The 19,939-nt window shown below is 38.9% G+C and overlaps 1 protein-coding gene across 6 annotated transcripts in view; it reads right to left on the bottom strand.

Moving 5' to 3' along the window:
- Pag1 (phosphoprotein membrane anchor with glycosphingolipid microdomains 1) overlaps positions 1-19,939 on the bottom strand; it is a 137,879-nt gene that overhangs the window by 43,016 nt on the left and 74,924 nt on the right. For all 6 annotated transcript variants that reach the window (XM_074068763.1, XM_074068760.1, XM_020186885.2 and 3 more), the window contains one exon: positions 13,748-13,834. The gene's annotated coding sequence lies outside the window, so the exon portion shown is untranslated. The remainder of the gene's footprint in view (positions 1-13,747; positions 13,835-19,939) is intronic.

Consider the following 19,939-nt stretch of genomic DNA (forward strand, 5'->3'; position numbering starts at 1 on the left):
CACAATCACAAACTCCAATGCCATAGGGACTGGCCACATAATGCTAACAGTGAGGCAGGACGGGTAGAGTTATTTTTTCTCTTTTGCAAAGAAATACCATCTTCCCCATTTTTCTTGAAAGATATAACCCAGTCATTCTATCTTTTGATTTTTTTTTTGGTTTGCTTTCTTCTTAACACTACTTTAAGGAAACCATGGCACAAAAATAATGAAACATGATGATTTCAACTTGATGGTTGGGGAGTAATAGAGCAGGGAGGGGACAGAAGCAAAGTTCTACATCACTCATGTTGGTTGTTGCTTGTTCTTCTTGTAAATGGCATGGGATCCTCTAAAAGGGACAAAGTTCCATAGTTTTTTAAAATGGAAGAATGCCAACTTGTGAGAATTGTGTGAATAGTATAGATGTATGAGAAGGAACTAGTACTTATGTTTTACTAATTGCCTAAAACTGAAGAATGACACAGATTATGCTTATTAAATTTGTGGATGGCTTTCTTCGGCATAAGGTTCCCAACAGATTTTAATATATGTGTTTAACATAAAATGTTTAATATACAAATTCTTTATAGTACTAATATTGAAAACCTTGGACTGTTCGGGGACCCTTGAGATCTAGTCCCACATATTTTCATTTTTAACTTATCAAAAATCATCGCAGTAATTTAAAATATTTGCAGGGCTTACAAGGGTAAAATTCTATTATCCTGGGCTCATAAATCTGTATACAATTTCTAGTTTGGCAAACACATGTCAAAAAATGTGGAATTCCCTTTAAAGATATATATAAATAGAGTCATCAGGTTTAGAATACGAAGCCCCAGATGGTCTAGCAGTATCAACAAAAACCACTTTCCTTGCCAACATGAATTTTATAAACTAGAAATCATTTTCAGGCTTGCAAGAGCAGACACAGTAAGTCTACAAATGCTACTATGATATTCTTGGTATATGTTAGGTGCTTCATTACATGCTCCATAAAGCATTATTTTAAAAACAAACACTGAATGTTCAAAATGAACTATTTATTCTTTATCACAAAGGCACTGAAGCCCTTCCAGTAAGGCTGACCTGTACTCTCTCCCATGTGTTCTAGTGAGGCAGGGCCACGGGTATGGATGATACCCACAGTCTTTAAAGCAAAAGCACTATCCTCTGTGACCACTGTGCTCGGTTGTCTTGAACATTTAACTTATAGTCCTTTTTTCTTTCTGATAACCTGAATTTCTAGGATGCAGTATAAACATAAATGCCACTGTATAACCATTATTGATGAAATAAGGAACTGAGGCATATAGATTCACAGGCTTCTTCCATCACTCAGAGAGAAAGGCAGTAAGAGATGAGATGAAAGCCACAACTCTTAATCACTCCACCACAAGGACTTTCTGAAATCATAAATAGGACTGCAGTAGGGAGGTACTCAGTGTTTGACAATGATGGATAGGCAGGTGGACATGACTCTTGATGGCCTTGGGGCTTCTGGAGGTGATGGTTAGGTGAAGCAGGCTAGAGTCAGGAGTCAGAGTCCAATGCTCATCTGAGATTTCTTTTAGTTTATAAGACCCATCATTGTAAAAAGCAGATAGCATCCTTAATGAACATTTCCCATAATTCTACACTATATATTTGTAATAACCTTTGATATTCTTTTTATTCAAAATAGTTTTTTTTTTACCATACCATTGATTAGAGATATTCTAGCTGCCACATAAATAAATCTTCATTGAATGCAATTTATGGGATTCAAGAGCAATTTATTGATTAATATGGAACTATGTGGGGCTTAGTTGGTTTTGTGAAAATATTTGTAGTAGTGAGAGAAATCAATAAAGATTTATAAAGGTTTTCATTCTTTGCATAGGTTTTGAAATGAGTTCTTACCCATTGTAAAAGGCCCTTAATATTTTTGGAGTTGAAATATTGGACTCTACTATCATTGGTTCTTTTCTTGTGTTGATATTTTGTGTCTTACACACTGATGCTGCCAGACTCTGTCAGCCTCATCATGTGACAGTGTCTGGATCCCACACCAAGGTACACATGCACTCAGAGGCAACAAGCTTTCCCTACTTCTATTATCTTTCTGTGACAGAGAAAGAATGCATTACACTTAGCCTTTGTGAGTAGCTCACAAAAGAGGTTCATCTGATACTGTTTAAAAGTAAGCAATTAAAGAATTTGGCTGAAATCCGATTTTTAAAATATCTAAGAAGAAGCTAATAGCTGTCAGGTATTGAACATCCACAATTTGCCAGGCACATTTGAACTAGGAGCCTCATGTAGAAAAATCAAGTTACATTTAACTTGTTTTTTAAAGGATTTTTGTGAGGTGCAGGTAAGCAGAGAAAATGGCACTAACAGTCACAAGTCTTCCCCTCCCTGTATGCTCACTTCTTGCAATGTGACTTTGTAGCTGCTTCTAGAAAGAAATGTCTGTTTCTCTACTCAAACCCAGGCTGGCTTTGTGACTGACTCACTTTGACCTATGCAAGGCAGTGGAAGCGACAGTGTGTCAATTCTAAAGCTAGTCCATGTGCTTTCCATGCTTCTACTGTCAACTCTTGGAACCCTGCTGACTCTTCTGTGACTAAACCCAGACTAGCCTGCTGGACTGAAGAGGGAAAGTCTTGCAGCCCGGGTGTCCTTATTGTCTTCCCAAAGCCAGAAATCCCCAGAGGCAAAGACACATAGTTGACTGCAAGGCGATGGGAGAAGAGCCCAACTGAGATCAAAAGAACTCCCCAGTTAAGCCAGTACCCATTAGAAAAGCACAGAATCAGAAGCTAGGTAAATGGTTATTGTTTTGAAGCTGTTAAGCTGTGAGATGGTTTATTACACATCATTGAAAGCTAACTGACCAGCAGTCATTAGTAACCTTACAGTACTAAACAGAGGCACCATATTGTGCCCAGGCTCCACCAGTTGTAACCACAAAGCTACCAGGACATCACGTTGACTATATGGGCCCACACTCTTTAAGTCACGTCACTGGAGTAACTTGTTCTTATCTCAATGAGAAAGTATGTGCAGAGTGCCTTGTACATGCTCAGTGTTGGTTACAAATATTTCCTACATTTAGGGAGTTACAATTTCTATTTTGTTTTTCACTAATGAAATTGCAATTTGATTTGCCTGTGCTATTTCTAGTAGCTGAAATGCATTTTCTACTTTTCAAATCTGCTCAAATGTAATCACTCTTCAGGAATCTCCCTTAATGTCCCAAGATAGAATTCAATTTAATCCACCTTGTGGTTGATTGCAAAACTAGTCACAATTGCTCACTCTTTCCTTTATCCTCACTCTTTGCAACATAACATTTCAGTACCTTCTTTCAAGAGATGAAATCTATTTCCTTAACCTTTAAATCTAGACTAGCCTTGTGACTTGCTTTGGCCAAGAAATGTGGTAGAAGTGATACAGTGCCAGTTTTGAGAGGCCTAAGATACCTTGCATACTTCCATTCATTCTCTGGGGAAACTTAACTCCATTTATCCAATAAACCTGGGCTGCCCCTGCTTAGGGATGAGAGACCACAAGGACCAGAGCTTGGTCAGACAGTCTGTCTCAGCAGAAGCCCCCAGATATGTGGAAGGAGCCAAGCCAAGATCAGCAAAGCCAAGCCACACTGATCACTGTCACACACAAGGAAGCTCAGCTACAGTCCAGCCTGAATTGCCCATCACAGAATCAAGAGTTAAATAAATGGTCATTGAAAGCCACTAAGCTTGTGCTGAAGCAACAGATAAAGGATATCCACTGTGTTTTTGTATGAGAAATTTTTTGTTCTCTTGCAGCATTTTGAAACTTACTTTAGGACTAGCCGGTATATTTAACAGATGTCACTGAAGGAATGAATGAATGGCTAAATATTCAATAACACTATGTTAAGATTTTTCTAACAAAATCCACTTTTAATTTTTATTTTGAAGTGGGTAACTTTTATCTTTCCTGACTGGGAGTGAGAGCAATTTTGAAATACAGGGCCTGAGACTTAGCAGGTGAGCTCAAAAAATGTTAGCTTCCCTTGATCCTGGATGTGAAATAAGATGCCAAAAAACCAAAGCCAAAGCCAAAGCACATACCATGCACCAAGACATGCAGGATGCTCCTTCCTAAATGCTTTGGCAATCAGGAAAAACTCTCCTGACATCTGTAGGACGGAGATTTAGGGCAAGAGACATGCTGTTTTATTTTTTCAGATATTGGCAAGCTTTTTTTATCTTTGAAAATAAATCCTTTACATGGCTTTACAACTTCTCTAGCCATCCAGTCACAAGAGCAGGAGGGTTTTGTGATGGAAAGTCCACCTCAGGAGGCTTCCTGCTTTCTATGACCAGCAGTTCTCAGCTTTGGCTGCATGCTGGAAGCACCTGGGGAGCTTTAAACAAAATACCTCCAGAGATTGATTTAATTAGTTTGGGGTTCAGCTTGCAGGTTGGGACTTTAAATAGTCCCTTGGGTGACTTTAGTAAGGAGTCAAAGTTGACAACCACTACAATAACCCTTCCTCAGACTGCTTGCACCAGTCAGTGGTTACTATGGGATTTAACTTTAAAGGCAGTTCCAAAATCACCTTTTTAATAAGTCTGTAATCAAAACCCAGTACTGAACTACTAAAGTAGGAAAATAATTTCTCATAATAGACAATGACTGGCTCAAAAGGAATTAAGAAATAATGATTAGATGAGTAACTTCCTGATAATTAACAGGACAAGCATAGGGTGAACACTTGTCAAGGTCCTAAACTTCTTAAAAGCCTTAAACTAATTAGGTATTCACAATTTTATTGGTCTAAATTAAATAACACATAGCACTACAGAATATATCAACTAATGCATCGAAGCTAATTTACATTTAAGTATATATCTAAAAGTACATTAGCTTAAAATCTTTCTCTTTGGAAATGTACATTATCCCATGAATAAAAACACGTTCTCATAAATTAAGGTATGATGTAATATTTTAATGTGATTTCAGGTTCAGATTGAAAATGGGCATTTCAAAACAGCGTGGTCTCATCTTCCTAGTACATAATGATTCTCACATAGCGATAGAGTTATTTTCAGCCATTATTTAACTGAAAGTTCAAACTGTTGAAAAATGATCAATAATTTTGTTAGTGGACTTATAATGCATGTGAATTGCTTTAATGCCAAGATATCATTCTTAATAAATTCTGTAAATGTAATCACAAATGGACCTGTAATACAAATTCAGAGTCAGAGTTTTCTAAGTCATAGACTCCCAAGAGAAAAATTTGGTTTGACCTTCTGACTTCATAGATGGGGAAAACAAGATCCAGAGATGCTGAACAAGTCAAGCAACACCCCAACACTGAATGGTTGGGAATGTAGCCCAGTATGTCTGAGCCTGTATCCTCTGGCCTCTCTAGGGGGCATCTGGAAGATAAAGGCAAAGTGTGTTTCAGTCCTACAAAAACAGATGGCAGAGCTGAATCTGGTCCCCAGCTTTTGCCAAATACTCATCCTTGCTGTAGATGGCTACGTTCAGTAGAGGATTTGGGCAATGGGAGAAATGATCACTGCTTTAGCAATTACTCTTACTACAAAACAGGCTGAAGTCAACTATAGTCATTTAGTACAATAGTTATACATATATTTACTTCATTTTTCTAGTCTGTAATTAACATCTTATATTAACATGTTATTATTAATGGATCGATATTGGTATACTATTATTACCTATAGTCCACACTTCACTCAAATTTTCTTAGTTTTTACTTAATGTTCTTCTTTTGTTCTAGGATCCCACCAAGGAGGCACATTATATTTAGTTTGCTCTGTTTTTCATTACAGGGAGAGAGAGAGAGAGAGAGAGAGAGAGAGAGAGAGAGAGAGAGAGAGAGAGAGAGAGAAAGAGAGAGACAGAGAGAGACAGAGAGACAGAGAGACAGAGACAGAGATACAGAAAAGGAGGGAGGGAGGATGGGAGGATGGGAGAAAGAAGGGGGCGGGGGAGAGAGCGAGGAATATGAATATTTTTCTTCTACTATTCAGTCAATTAAGGACAAAATCCTACAAATTACTGTCTCATATTCTCTAATATAAAAGAAAAGGGCACATGTTAATGAAATAATCCAAAGTTTTAATTAAGAGAAATACACTACGGATAAGAGAAAGGTTAGGTTAAAAAGCATGTGACACTTGGAAAGACCTGGCAATGTGGTCTCTGATTTCAACACGGATTAACAAAATCTAAAAGGCAAGGCATAGGGCAGAGTAGTGTGAGAATTTAAATACCAGGCACTCACATAAAACCATGGTAATATTGTGCAATTTGCCATCATTTACTTTAGGGAAGTTTGTGTTTTTAAAGCCCATAGAGATGTAGTGATAGTTTCCTTGCCAATATTTATGTAAAACATTTACCAAACAAGACTGCTTCATCTTACTGTGAAGTGAATTGTTAGAGCACATCAGAGAATGCTAAAGTGTTTGCATCCTTATGGAAATGCCTGCCTGATGCTGACTATAAATAAGGACATTCAAACAATAGCAACGTTCTCCATGTTTGCAAGCTTACTTCTTCAACATCTACTTGTTAGTGCTAATGACTTATTCTTCCAAAGTTTGAAAAAGAAAGCTGGTCACAATTCAGAGAAATGCTGTGGCTTATTTCAAGTGATGAAATGTAAAAGATGCCTCATTTATGGGTATTTCTTTTTGTTTAGATGATACCTGTTGAATTGCCTCTTTAGACATTTACTGGAGTTTGGTTAAACTCTGACAACAGTTGGGTTTTAAAACTAACAATTGGAACAGCCAAGCAACATCAGTGTTGTTGGAAAATAAAGATGCTGACTTAAATCTAAATCATTTTGAATATTGGTAGCAATGTTTAGATGTAATAGCAGATGTAAAATTTATTTATTATAATAAAAATAAGTGAAGAGTAAAGTCAGATCTTGATAACTAATACACCATCAAATATGATTATACAAATAATGCTCCAATATCCAAGAACACAAGGAAATTAAAATTAAACTCTAAGAAACTTTAACAGATTATGAAAAATAGGAAATCTTAGGAACAGACCACCATTTTGTGATCAAAAGAACTATAAATGGAGAAATGCCATTGATTTATGACTGGTAGTCCAACAGTTCTATATATCTTGCAATATGTAAAGCAAACATAACTAGTATAGGAATTTGATTAAGATTTTTAAGGCTAGCCTTTGCTTGAAGAGGTGGTCTCTGGGACGGATGGAGGCAGGAAAGAACGCCTTGACAACATTTTCTTCCCACAACTGGTAGAGCACTGGTCTTCAGTCTTCCTTCTGCAACTGACCAGATCTCACACGATCCAGTTATAATCTTGTATAATATTTCCAGTGCTTTGATCAGTTATCAACGATATGTATAAAGTAACTGCATGTGACTAATAGTAAGAATGGCAAGATTCTCTTTAAATTGAACTCAAATAATTCCAACATCTCTTCCTGGCTTCATTAAAGGTGTCACCTGTTTTGGCTTGGAGAGTTAAATTTTTGAAAGACTTCATGGGTGATATTTTAAAATTTTATAATGTATAAGAAGTGACTTGAGTAAAATTATTTGTTTAGGTAAATTATTATTAAATATATTATCAAGTTCACTTAAATACAAACTTTAAATTTTGACTCTTTCCCTACTTAACAAGTGATTGCTATTTAATTTACTTTAAATCATTTTATTATGAAATGCATGACTTGCAGACAATTTTTGAAATGGCATAGTGGTATATATTCTTGGTTTGGGGACTAATTATGTAAGTTTCAAATTATATTTAATATGTCATGATAGCAAGATAGAGAAAAGTTATTTTAATCAATTAATGTTTTGGTATAATGAGTTTTGGACAAAAATAATCAATCTACAATCATTTTGTTTTTAATTATAAAACAATGAGACCTGACAAAAAATTTTAGGCTGTCATTTTAGTTATTTCTTTGCCATTAACACACACTGGGTTTCTTTTGACTATGTTGTCAGCTTACCAAGAAGAATGTGAGGAACACACAAACACACACAAGCATGCATGCATGCATGCACAGACACGCACACATGTACACATGTGCCAATACTCAAAATACTGATTTAACTGCCACCCAGTTTAGGAAATAAAACATTACCAACACTATGAAAAGCATATAAGAAATTTTGACCAGATGACTTCAGATTACAGCACCATAATAGCAATGTTTCTTATGCTTATTGTCTTTAACCAGTTATTCATTTATGTATAAAGTAACTGTACATGACTAATTGTAAGAACTAAGTAAAAACCCTTTGGGAGCTTTCATTGCTCCTATGAGTCACAGGCATGCTTGCTCATCTGACTATCTAACATCTTTGCATACTCTAAGAAACCCTCTTTACACAGCTTTATTTTCTTAAACTATTTAGGTCATCATTGCATTTATTAACACTTTAAACGTGGAACTTGGATTTGAACCTTTACTACTCACAGTGTAAAACTGAGTTCCAGCAATTTTTGTGGTCCTGCTTTTGAGAAGCCTACTCTAGGCTCTGATGAAGTTAGAGAAGGAGATGGGGGTCTTGGAAACACAGAGCAGGTATGCAGATGCACAGAGAGTCAGGCTAACAAGCTCTGCTGCTGGCACTGACCACGGGAGAGTCACGCAGTCCCTCAGGTTCTGGAGATACTTTGGAGCCCAGATTGTCGAGACTCAAACACCTCCACATACACCGAGGCAGGGCTGGTCAACGCATGGCATGGTTCAGAAATGTAATGTGAGCACCTCTTCCTATGATGCGTGTCTACTGAGGCTCCACGTCTCTTCAGTACATCCTGCTACAGAGCCAAGATTTCTAGCTACAAGATCAAAAAGCCATACGGTTAAAGAGCATGAGAAAATTTTGGTCTCAAAACTTTAAGATCAAACTTGGAACAGCTGTTTGTCCCGGGAACATCTGATTGCTTGGGCTTAGGACCTTGTTAATTATGAAGCTATGAACATACTTGCTTTTTCGAATTGTTCATTAAGCGGCATAGAACAAAACTTGGTTCTATCACACAACCTCTGAGGATTTTATAATGCAATATTGTACACTAACCTCCCTCCTTATTTTCCTCACTTTTGTTTCCTATGTCTCGTTTTTCCCCAACTATTTTTCATTCTGATGTGTTGTATATTGGGCTTTATCCTTAACACGCTTCTGGAAGAAGGCAGGGTATAAACAGTCACCAGTTCATACAGATGAAAAGAGTACACAGATAATCCAGTTCTATCTTCCATGTTTTCCAGATGAGAAGCCTGGGGCCCCAAAATCCCAATGGCTATTGGTTTAAAGACCGCTGGATTTATGGATCCTGAACATAGCTCATGCTTTTTTTTCAAAATGTGGTTGCTGACTGTAACATTAGATTCTATTTCTCTTTTCCTTAAGATAGCACTGCGCAAGGAATGCTGACAGACATTTCTCCCCACCTGGGAGATACAAAATTAAGGTGATTCTGTATTCTCTGTCTTGCAATGGAGAGTCACAAGAACATTCTGCAAAATCCCGTGATACGCGAATTGATTTAATTATGTCTCTCCTATGTCTTGTTAATGCATCTGATCACAAATAAACCTTTTTTCTTTTCACATTCGACATCACAGTGTGGGGGCTGCACGCATTTACATCCTTTGGAGCACACCTTGGGAGATGTGGGCTAAGACATGGTCCTCAGGAGACAGGTGGGAGGGAGGAGTGGTCAGATGCCCACCTCTTGACATATCAGCCTGAACAGTGGCTGCTCTCGACGGTGTGAGTCATGCTGCCCTTCCTGGCTCAGGGCTACCGCATGGCAAAAGGCACAAAGCTCACCAGTGAAAATGGTGCTGAGGAAGGGGCAGAGCACTTGTCGCAGCCTTTCTCCCAGCGCAGGCATGCTGTGGTGCTGTCCACTCTTAGGGCCGTAAGTGAGGTGCCTGTAATTCTGCTCCCCAGCATGCACTTTGACTTCTATTAGAAGCAAGGGGACTACAAATTGTTTCACTGAAGTAAACACTGTTAGACAAAGGATGGATGGATGTTCCCAAGCATGATGAAGTAACATGCTGTGTATGTCTCTGTTGGGTGTATATGTGCTTATAGATCCCAAAGGGATGTGACAGCTAGGCGCACTAGTGTGGTCCAGGAGGCCTTTGTGGTGGGGTGCACGGGGCCTAATAACCAGCTTCTGGAGCCATCCCTGGTGCCGGCGCTAACTCTACCCCTTAGCAGGCAAGTTCTCACCCTCTCTGACCTTTGGGTTCCTCTTCAGCTAAATGGGAATACTTGATAGTATAAAATAGGAATGCATAGTAGCAAAGTCAGGTGGACTAACATTTAATATTGCCAAGTGTTTAGATCAGTGCTTGCCTCACAGTAAGTACAATGTAAATTAGTTCCATTCAGGGTTTACTCTAACTTCTCTTAATACACATGTCCTTTCATAGTACACAATGATGACATAACAATGACCACAATGGCCACAAGACGCTCATCCTCCTGCCTTTAAGGCAGCCCCAGCTAACCAGTTGTGAGGATCCTCACCAGGTCGGTGCACACACTGACTTAGCTGCCCGCAAGCCCCTACCTTTCCTGGTGAGCTGTGCTCATAGGCCGTAAAGAGCCAGGTCATTACCAGCCCACGCTAATGAGCAGGCCTCCAGCACAGCGGCTGCTAGGGATGCCAGCGGAACAGGAGTAAGCAGGCAGGGCGGGAGCTGTGGCTGACAGAACCCAGATAGGCCAGCACTTCCCCTGCAGACAGAGCTGCCTCCCAGGGCCACCAGTCCTGCTGTCACAGGCAGCACTGCCACAAAGCCCTGGCGAGGGCAGGGAGAGGCTGGCCCAGCCCTCTACAATACCTCCCACAGTGCTAAATCCTGCCTTCCCATTAGTGATCCTTAACTCAGTTATTAAAGACAATCAAACAGAAATTAGACTTTAAACAGATGAAATAAAATGTATTAACCAGAAGCAAAAAGGGAAGGGAAAAACTTTGGTTGATGACTTGGTTATTTTTTCTTGGTTTCTTTGTTACTTACTTGAAAACATTGTCACATAAATACATTTCTCTGTCTCTCTTTCTCTCTATCTATCTAATTTTATTTTACTATCATTTTTTACAGTTCTAGGGATGGAACCCAGAGCCTCACAAATGTGAGGCAGGTGCTTTACCACTGAGTTACATATATGCATATATACTTGAGACAGGGTCTTGCCTTCAGCTTAGACTGGCCTTGAACTCACTATGTAGCTAAGGCTAACCTCAAACTCAAGTCCTTCTGCCTTTCTCCCCCAGTGCTGGGATTATAACATGTACCACCATGCACAGCTTTCTATGTATTTTTAAAAAAGATACACAAATGTATCTTCAAAAAGATTGTCAAACAAATGCATTTTAAATAACTGAGGAATTTGTAAACTATAAAATAATTAATATATATTAATCATGTCACTAGTGCTGGAGTAAAAGCTGGGCTTTTACTAATTATTACATAGATTATATAAAAAGCCCAGAAGGGTTTGCAACGAGTAATGACCCACTATATACTGAAACTATCACACTGAAATTTTAGAAATCTCATGATTTATATTATATAGTGCTTGTGAAAATATCCAGAGTCATCCTTTTACACACAAGCCAAGACTGGGGAGTAGGGAAAACTCTCTTCAAGCTTAAGGATAAGGGGTGCCTTAAATTTAGATCTGGCAATGACCCATGCACACCTGCAATTGGGGCTGCACTGGAGTAGGTTCTCCTAGTTGCTAGCTTACGTGCCTGTGTGTGAACAAAGTAGACTGAAGCCTTGAAACACCTTTTGCTGTAATAACACACACACACACACACACACACACACACACGAGTCCTCAGGCACCTGGGGACTGCTATATTGTGAGGTCCCTGTGCTTAGGGAGAGGTGGGAACACATGACCTTCAGCAACAGAACCAATGGGCCTCAGTCATGTTTATATTTCACCCATGCACTTTCCAATCCAATTTGCAAATTGCTTTAAGTCTTCCCTTTTACAGTTGTTGCCTTTGGAGTCTGAGTGTTGTGGGGGTGGCGCCCTCTCACACTGACCCTAGCAATGTACCTCTTGCCCTAATGCACGTATTAAATGTGCTTTTTCTCTTACTTTAGGCAGCACACACTTGCTTCGGTGACTCACCAGATAATGGCATAGGTTTACACTGATATGAATGCTAATGTACAAGGAGCAATATCAAGCAGGTCTGGTATGTCCATAAAGTATCTCTGAACTCCCCTAATTTTAATTCTTGCTATTACAGCATTTAGATAGGCAAACTGCTGTCTGAGAGACCTTTTACCCTGTGTAATACATGCATAATGCAACATGAAGAAAGGAATCATTGAAAAGAAAACTATTTCCTCAAATTATGACTTGTATTGCAATAATGAGAAGCTATTAAAATATATGTTAAAGCCGATCTATTCCTCAGGATTTTGAGATTTCCCTACTGCTCTACTATTTTCCCATTCTGTATGCACAGCACAGATTCTTGGCAAGCCCATTACAGTGAGCAAACAATGCCCTCTCTGTCAGAACAGAGAATGAATAGTATCACAAAACTCTCCTCTAATGTACAGCCTACATTCCCCCACCACAGTTCTTCAGAAAAGAAAACCAGGCTGAGGGCCGAGCAGGAAAACCCTACTCTCCCCTTGTCAATCTGAAATTGCCTTCCAGGACACTAGAACAGAGTAACGTCACCCACATATTCACTTCTAAACAGAAAAACTTGACAAGTATATTATTTTAAATTGGATTGTACATTTTTGCATTTCTGTGCACACAGGTACACAAATATCTTTATGAGGAAGGAAGCAGCATTTTGCCAGATAAAATTGTGGGGCTTGGCAAAAATAGCTTTCACTACAAATGGAACAGCAACAGGGGAACTTCACAGAAATGACACAGCAGTTTGTGTTAAAATTTAGCAACTAATTCATGAATGCTGCAGCTATGGATCCAGCAGCTTCTGTTAAGCCTTGATTCCCATTAAGCTCATGATTCATAAAGAAAGTGCCTAGAGCTACTCGTCTGAAACACACAGAAGATGCTAGTACATTCCTTTTTGGTCTCAGTGTCTGTCTCTTTCTCTCTCTTACACACACATAGTTCCCCTCCTCACAAGGGCCATTAAGGATGTGACCTCCCAAATTAAGAACTTCAAGAAGCATTTCTCATGAACCAATGAACCAATGAAAAGTTTATTTAGTAGGCATTTTCAGAGATGTACATGAATTTCCTTAAAATCTCCCTTAACCATAAGTCTTGGCGTAAAATATGATTAAGGTTTCCCCCCTTGTGACATGCCTATGGCATATATTCTATTTACCTTTTAAAGAGAATTACCCAACCTTTTCCCTCAAAAAGGGAGAAGTGTTAATTTTATAATCAAACCATGCCAGTTTTTGTTTTCATGAAAATCTGTAACACCAAGAAGAAAGTCCAGCTTCCCCTTCCCTCTCTTTTTTCCCACACATTTGCAGTCCAGCTCAACAAGCTCCCAGAGTCTGATGGCATTCTCCCTGTGACACATTTAGCAGAGGCTGCAGGAAGCCCCAACAGCTCTGCATTCTTCTCTCTCTCTTTCCCCCCCTTCTCTCACATCACCCTAGATCTGCATTAGACTAAACAATTACAGCTTTGTGCTGTACCCTGCCATCTGAAAATCCTAATGACGTACTCCCTCATTGGTACAGTGGTAATATTTACCTTGGAGAAATGTTTGTTCAAAAAAGTATTCCAACTTCTGGCAATGTATTCCTTTCAAATGTTATGGTGAAAGTCTCTCTTCTTGGCCTATAACCAGAAAGAAAGAAAGTTAGAAAAAAAGGCAGATGATATAGACTGTGAAAGACTTGCCCAGTACACTAGAAAAATGGGCACATTTATGCTAAACATTGAGCTTTATATTCCTTTTGAAACACAGCAGATTGCAAAGTTTTAGCTTCTGAACAGGCACAACTACAAGTACAAACAGGGTGAATAAGTACAAGATTTTCTTTAAAATAACAGCCAAGTCAGTGCTTGATTAAATACAAATCAATTGACTTGCTTTTTTCATTTTTTCCCCTAGCTTATGACAAATCAATTTCTGTGTTACTTAGTAATATTAAAACTCAAGTAAGTGTTATTTGAATTTGAGATAAAACACATGATTTATTTTTTAAAAAGCATTTACGCTTTTTGGCAATGTAAGCTGTGATTCAATTGAGAAAATTTATTAAAAGGAGACTCTGGTGCAGTGTGAACAGCACGACCTGAATGAGATGTAGATCTAATCATTTGTTTTTCCTATGTGGAAATGGGGAAGATGTACAGAAATGGAGGACTTCTCCCAATCTACCCCAACTCATCAGCTCCCAATACTGTCTGTGGTTCTGTTCCATTTTTCCCGGCCCTTCTCATAGCCCCCTTTCTTCTCTGCTTCTCTGCCATCCTTCAATGAGTATCATTGAACACTTAAGGCACAATCATGGGTACAGAGGGAGGAGAGGAAAGGGAGTGAATGAGTGAATGTGTTTACACTCTAAGATTCAGAACCTCTCGATTATGTTAGCAGACTGAGGCAGTTCCTGGTTTTCACTATAAAAACCTGAGGAGAGCATGAGCCTTCTAGATTTGCATCTACTGATGTGGTTTTGGATGTGTTATCATCTCTGAGTGTCACTTTCTTCTGTGGGAGAACCAGCAGATTATTTATGTTATCTTAAGGCACATCTTTGTTTCCCTGCCTGTTATCAAGTGAAAAAGGCTGCCTTTTGTTTGCCATTACATTCAGTTACATTATTATTTTCCTATTTTTAAAATAAATCTGAAAAGATCAGAATGAGACACACAATCATGGGCTGTCTACCTCCAGCCTGACTCCAGGTCTTTGCACTGTCAATCACGCCAAGTGGGAGGACAGGGCTTCACTGGTTAAAGTGCTTGACAGATAAGCGAGTTCCTGAGCCATTGTTCTACTCTTTCATTAGATTTCAAATCAATCCTCCTAAACTCCTGCTTCCAGATATATTTAGATGTGGATTCAGACTGCAAACCTCGCCATTTTTCCATGTCAATGTGGTCAAGGCAGAGAACTGTCTTAAAATAGTTATAAATAAAAGCAAAGTTTGATTATCCAAATCAAATTGATGCAGCAAAAAATAAACATTTTTCTTAAGATGCCAAATGGTATTAATATGTATTAGAATAATATTTCAGTATGCTCTCTCTATTATTACACGAGTAAAAACACGATTAAAAATTGAACACAACTTGACAGTTAACTTAAAACATAAAAGTGGTACATAATGATGCATTTTCAAAATAGACATTTTGTGAATTAAAAATATTCCAAGGAAACAAAGTAACCAAGTATCATAGAGACAGACATACAGATTAGTGGAATATAATTTAGCAGCATAGAAATAAACCTATTTATTTATATTACTTCAATTATATTGTCAATTTGTATTTTTGACAAAGAAGCCAAGACTATCTAAAGAGAAAACAAGAGTTACTTCAACAAACAATGCTGGGAAAACTGGATAGTTATATGCAAAAGAATGAAACTGGACCCTTAACTCAGACCATATTAACTTGTAAGATGTGGCAGCACATGTAATCCCAGCACTCAGGAGGTGGAGGCAGGAAAATTGTAAATTCCAGGCCAGCTAGTAAGACTCTGTCTTAAAAAAAAAAAAAAAAGAGTTAACTTAAAATGGCTCAAATACCTAAATGTGAGAGGTGAAAAAGTACAAAACTCTTGCGGGGCACCAGTAGCTCATGCCTATAATCCTACCTACTCAGGTGGCAGAGATCAAGAGGACTGCAGTTCAAAGCCAATCCAGGCAAATAGGTCGTGAGACCCTATCTTGAAAACACAAAACACAAAAAATGACTGGTGGAATAGCTCCAAGTGGTAGAGCATCTGCCTAGCAAGTATAAGGACCTGAGTTCAAACCCCAGTACTACTAAAAAACAAATAATACAAAACTCCTAAAAGAAACGGTAAATCTCCATGAGTTTAAATTTGGCAGTGAAGCTTTAGATATGATATGAGCAAATGAAACAAAAAATAGATAAAACTGGACTGCATCCAAATAAAAACAGTGTGCTTTAGAACACTATCTAGAGTGAAAGAGACAACCCAAAGACTAAGAAAAAATATGTGCAAATCACCAGATAAGGGACTTGGGAGTAGAATATATAAAAACCTCTTAGAACTCAATAAAAAATAACCCAACCAAAAATGAATAGAGGATCTGAATAGAAAATTCTGCAGAAGTATCACGTGTCACTAAGCACATGAAAAGCTCAAAATCATCATCAAAGTGCAAATCAGAACCACGCAGAGATACCATCCATACACACTAGCACAGCCATAATAACACACCAAAGATAGCAAAAGTGTTGGGGAAGATAGGAAGAAACTAGAACTTCCATGCTCTGTCTGCCACTAGGAATGTAAAATAATGCATCCATTTTGAAAATAGTGTAGAAGTTCTTCAAAAGCATTGAACACAGAGCTACCATTTGACCTAACAATTCCACTTCTAGGCACATATCAAGAGAAATGAAAACATGTGAACATAAAAATTTGTACATAGACGTTCACAGCCACATCGCTTATAATGCCCAAAAGTAGAAACAACCCAAACAACGTCAACTGATGAAGAAACAAAATGTGGTATACACTTTCAAGCACAAAGAGGAATGAAGTACTGACACACGGATATACTCTGAACTCATGGTAAGTGAAAGAAGTCAGTGACCAAAACCCACACATGTTATATGATCTCATTTATAAGAAAGAGAGCTATTAGTCATTGCTTAGGGCTGGTGGGGGGGGAGGGGGTAGAGAGATTATAGCTAAGAGGTGATAAAAATGTTCTACAGTTGATACAAATACCAACTAAATTTGCATACTTCAAATGGATGAATTATACAGTATGTGAATTGTATCTTGATAAATCTCTTATCAAAAAGAAAAAATATTCCAAGTCCATGTGGACTGTATAACATGAGTCCGTTTCCAGATTGTTCTTAAAGAAATGTGGCAAACCTACATATGATTCTAGCTGGGTCACTGGAGTTGCTGGGCTGAAGCAGATTGCCTGGCTCCCCTGCAAATGATCAGTTCTGACTGAGACAATCTGAACCTCACTCTCCATGGATCCAGTGCTCCTTCAGGTTCCTTTTCATCTGCGTGACTATTTCTCTAGTAGCTAATAGCTGTAGTGATTATTAGCCTACAATTTTAATTTAATTTCTCCTTCTAGTAAATGGAATTGCAGGGTTTCAGAAACCAGTTATCTACTCAAATATGACTGTACCTGCATATACTGGCAGTGGAAAGTTAAGCTCAGCACTGCTTCTTCAACACTGTCCACATTGACAGTTTTCATGAGGCCTGTTAGCCCCTTATTAACACCGATGGTGACTATCATTAGAAGACCCAAACAAGTGGACTCTGGGAGTTCATGATGTGCTTACTGAACCAACCTGAAGGCTTGTTCTGACTAAAGCCACTCAGAGCAACTGAAATACAGTCTAATTTCTGGGACACTGGGATCAGGAGGGATGAGATATGCACCTGGCAGATGGCCTTGTCTGAGCCCAAGCTGGCAGTATATCCTTATTCCTAGTTCACATTGCCAGTGCTTCCCAGATAGCGAGGATTCCATGGGATAGAGGAAGCCCTTCATCATGGAAGGGAACCTGGCTTAAGCTGGTCTGTGGTTTGTTTATTGGTTTCTTTCCATTGCAACATAAAGGATGTAGCTATTTGTATGATTTGCATGCTGGAAGCATTGCTATGGTAGTATGAATGACCCATAATCCTATTCCCTTCTTTGTCTTCAGGGACTTTGAGTAACATTGGCTTTATTACAGCAATAACCTCAAGTCTACTCTGATCTTTAAAAAATAATTCACTTCATTGGCAAATAAATATTGAGTGATTACCATATTTACAGGGCACTGTGATTCACTCAGCTCATGGTACTTGGATATACAGGAATGGAACCAGCTGAAACTTGGAAAGATGGTGTGTAAGTATCATGGAAAACTGGGAGTCTTTCCTGAGATATGAGGTTCTGCATCAAGATGTCAGTAAGGTCCTTTTGGGATGCCATGGTGGTCATCCCACTGCTAGACCTAGGCAACACTATCTTGGCATGGGAGATTACAATTCAATAAACAAATTCCGCCAGTATTGAGCAAGAATTCACTGTGGGCAAGGCATAGAGAGAGTGTGATTAATGATTGTGGGATACACTTAAAAATCCTAAGTATTTCCTGCTTTAGTCAGAACCAATTCAGATTTGGGGAGATGCATGCAACTGGAGCAAATGGTCAGGAAGAGGGAAGGCAGGAAGACACTAACTGGGTTTGATACTTTCATTTTCTGGTTTCTTCTACATGAGAAAGCTAAAAGGCAATTCTCCCAATGAAGTAGTGCTTCATGGTGAAGAATGGAGCAGAACCCTGATTTCTATTGGTCTACACACCATACTTTGTTCAGAAAGCTGAAGACCACAAGAGCTCCTTCCTTCCTTCTTTCCTTCTTTCTTTTCTTTCTCTCTGTTTCTCTCTCTCTTATTTTCCTTCCTTCCCAAAACCCAGCTACATTATACTGTGACATATATGATCTTATACTTGATCATATATATGATGTTGCTAGGCTACATTTTTCTTCACTATCCTCTTGCAGTTTAACTGGGGAGAAGCTGCTTCTGTGATCCCTGTGGCAGGTCTGCTTCTTAACTTAAATGTCAGCACATTCCCACATTCTGCTTCCCTGCTTTGTTACCTTAACCATCTATTCCATTGTCAGGCAGCACATTTATAGTTTTACCCAAGTGAGGCCTAAGGTTGCCAGGGATAGGATTAGGATAAAAAAACTCAAAAACCTCCCTCCAGGAAGACAGTGATTTACTAATCAGTTCCCTCTCGATATATCTACTAAGTCATCTATTAATCCAGCTAATTATACACACCCCCGATTTGTTGTTTTTTTTTTTTTAACGGGTTGATCAGTAATTAATCTTTTTTTTTCTTTTATTATTCATATGTGCATACAAGGATTGGTTCATTTCTCCCCACTGCCCCCACCCCCTCCCTTACCACCCACTCCGCCCCCTCCCCCGATACCCAGCAGAAACTATTTTGCCCTTATTTCTAATTTTGTTGTAGAGAGAGTATAAGCAATAATAGGAAGGAACAAGAATTTTTGCTGGTTGAGATAAGGATAGCTATACAGGGCATTGACTCACATTGATTTCCTGTGCGTGGGTGTTACCTTCTAGGTTAATTCTTTTTGATCTAACCTTTTCTCTAGTACCTGTTCCCCTTTTCCTATTGGCCTCAGTTGCTTTAAGGTATCTGCTTTAGTTTCTCTGCGTTAAGGGCAACAAATGCTAGCTAGTTTTTTAGCACACCCCCGATTTGTACAAAAAAATCAATACACTAATGCAAGCTATTTCTCATTAATCCCTCTGAGTTCCATGATGGGCTTAATAAATTAACAATAAAATAGAGATCAACTTCAAAGCACTGGCATTTCCTTTCATTAAAATTTCAATCTTGAATTCTTTACAGCAATCATGCAGGACAACTATATTTAATATGTTCACTGGTACAGCAATTAAAGCAGTAGCTAAAGACAGCATGTATGGGCCACAATGTTCTGTGCCATATTGGAAAACCACATCCAGCAATGCTCCCCCTCCCTCATCCTGATTCTTGTTCTGGGTCACTCTTCTCCCCACGCTCTCTGGCCGCTTTTTCTTGCTGGCTTTCCCAGCCATGCCTCTTCCTCCCATTTGCTCACACTCACACTCCCCCTCAACCTCTTCCCCTGCGCCCCCCTGCCCGCCACTATCCCCTCTACTCTCCCCCACTCTCCCAGCTGCTTTG

This window comes from Castor canadensis, chromosome 3 (assembly GCF_047511655.1).
Source record: "Castor canadensis chromosome 3, mCasCan1.hap1v2, whole genome shotgun sequence".
NCBI lineage: Eukaryota > Metazoa > Chordata > Mammalia > Rodentia > Castoridae > Castor > Castor canadensis.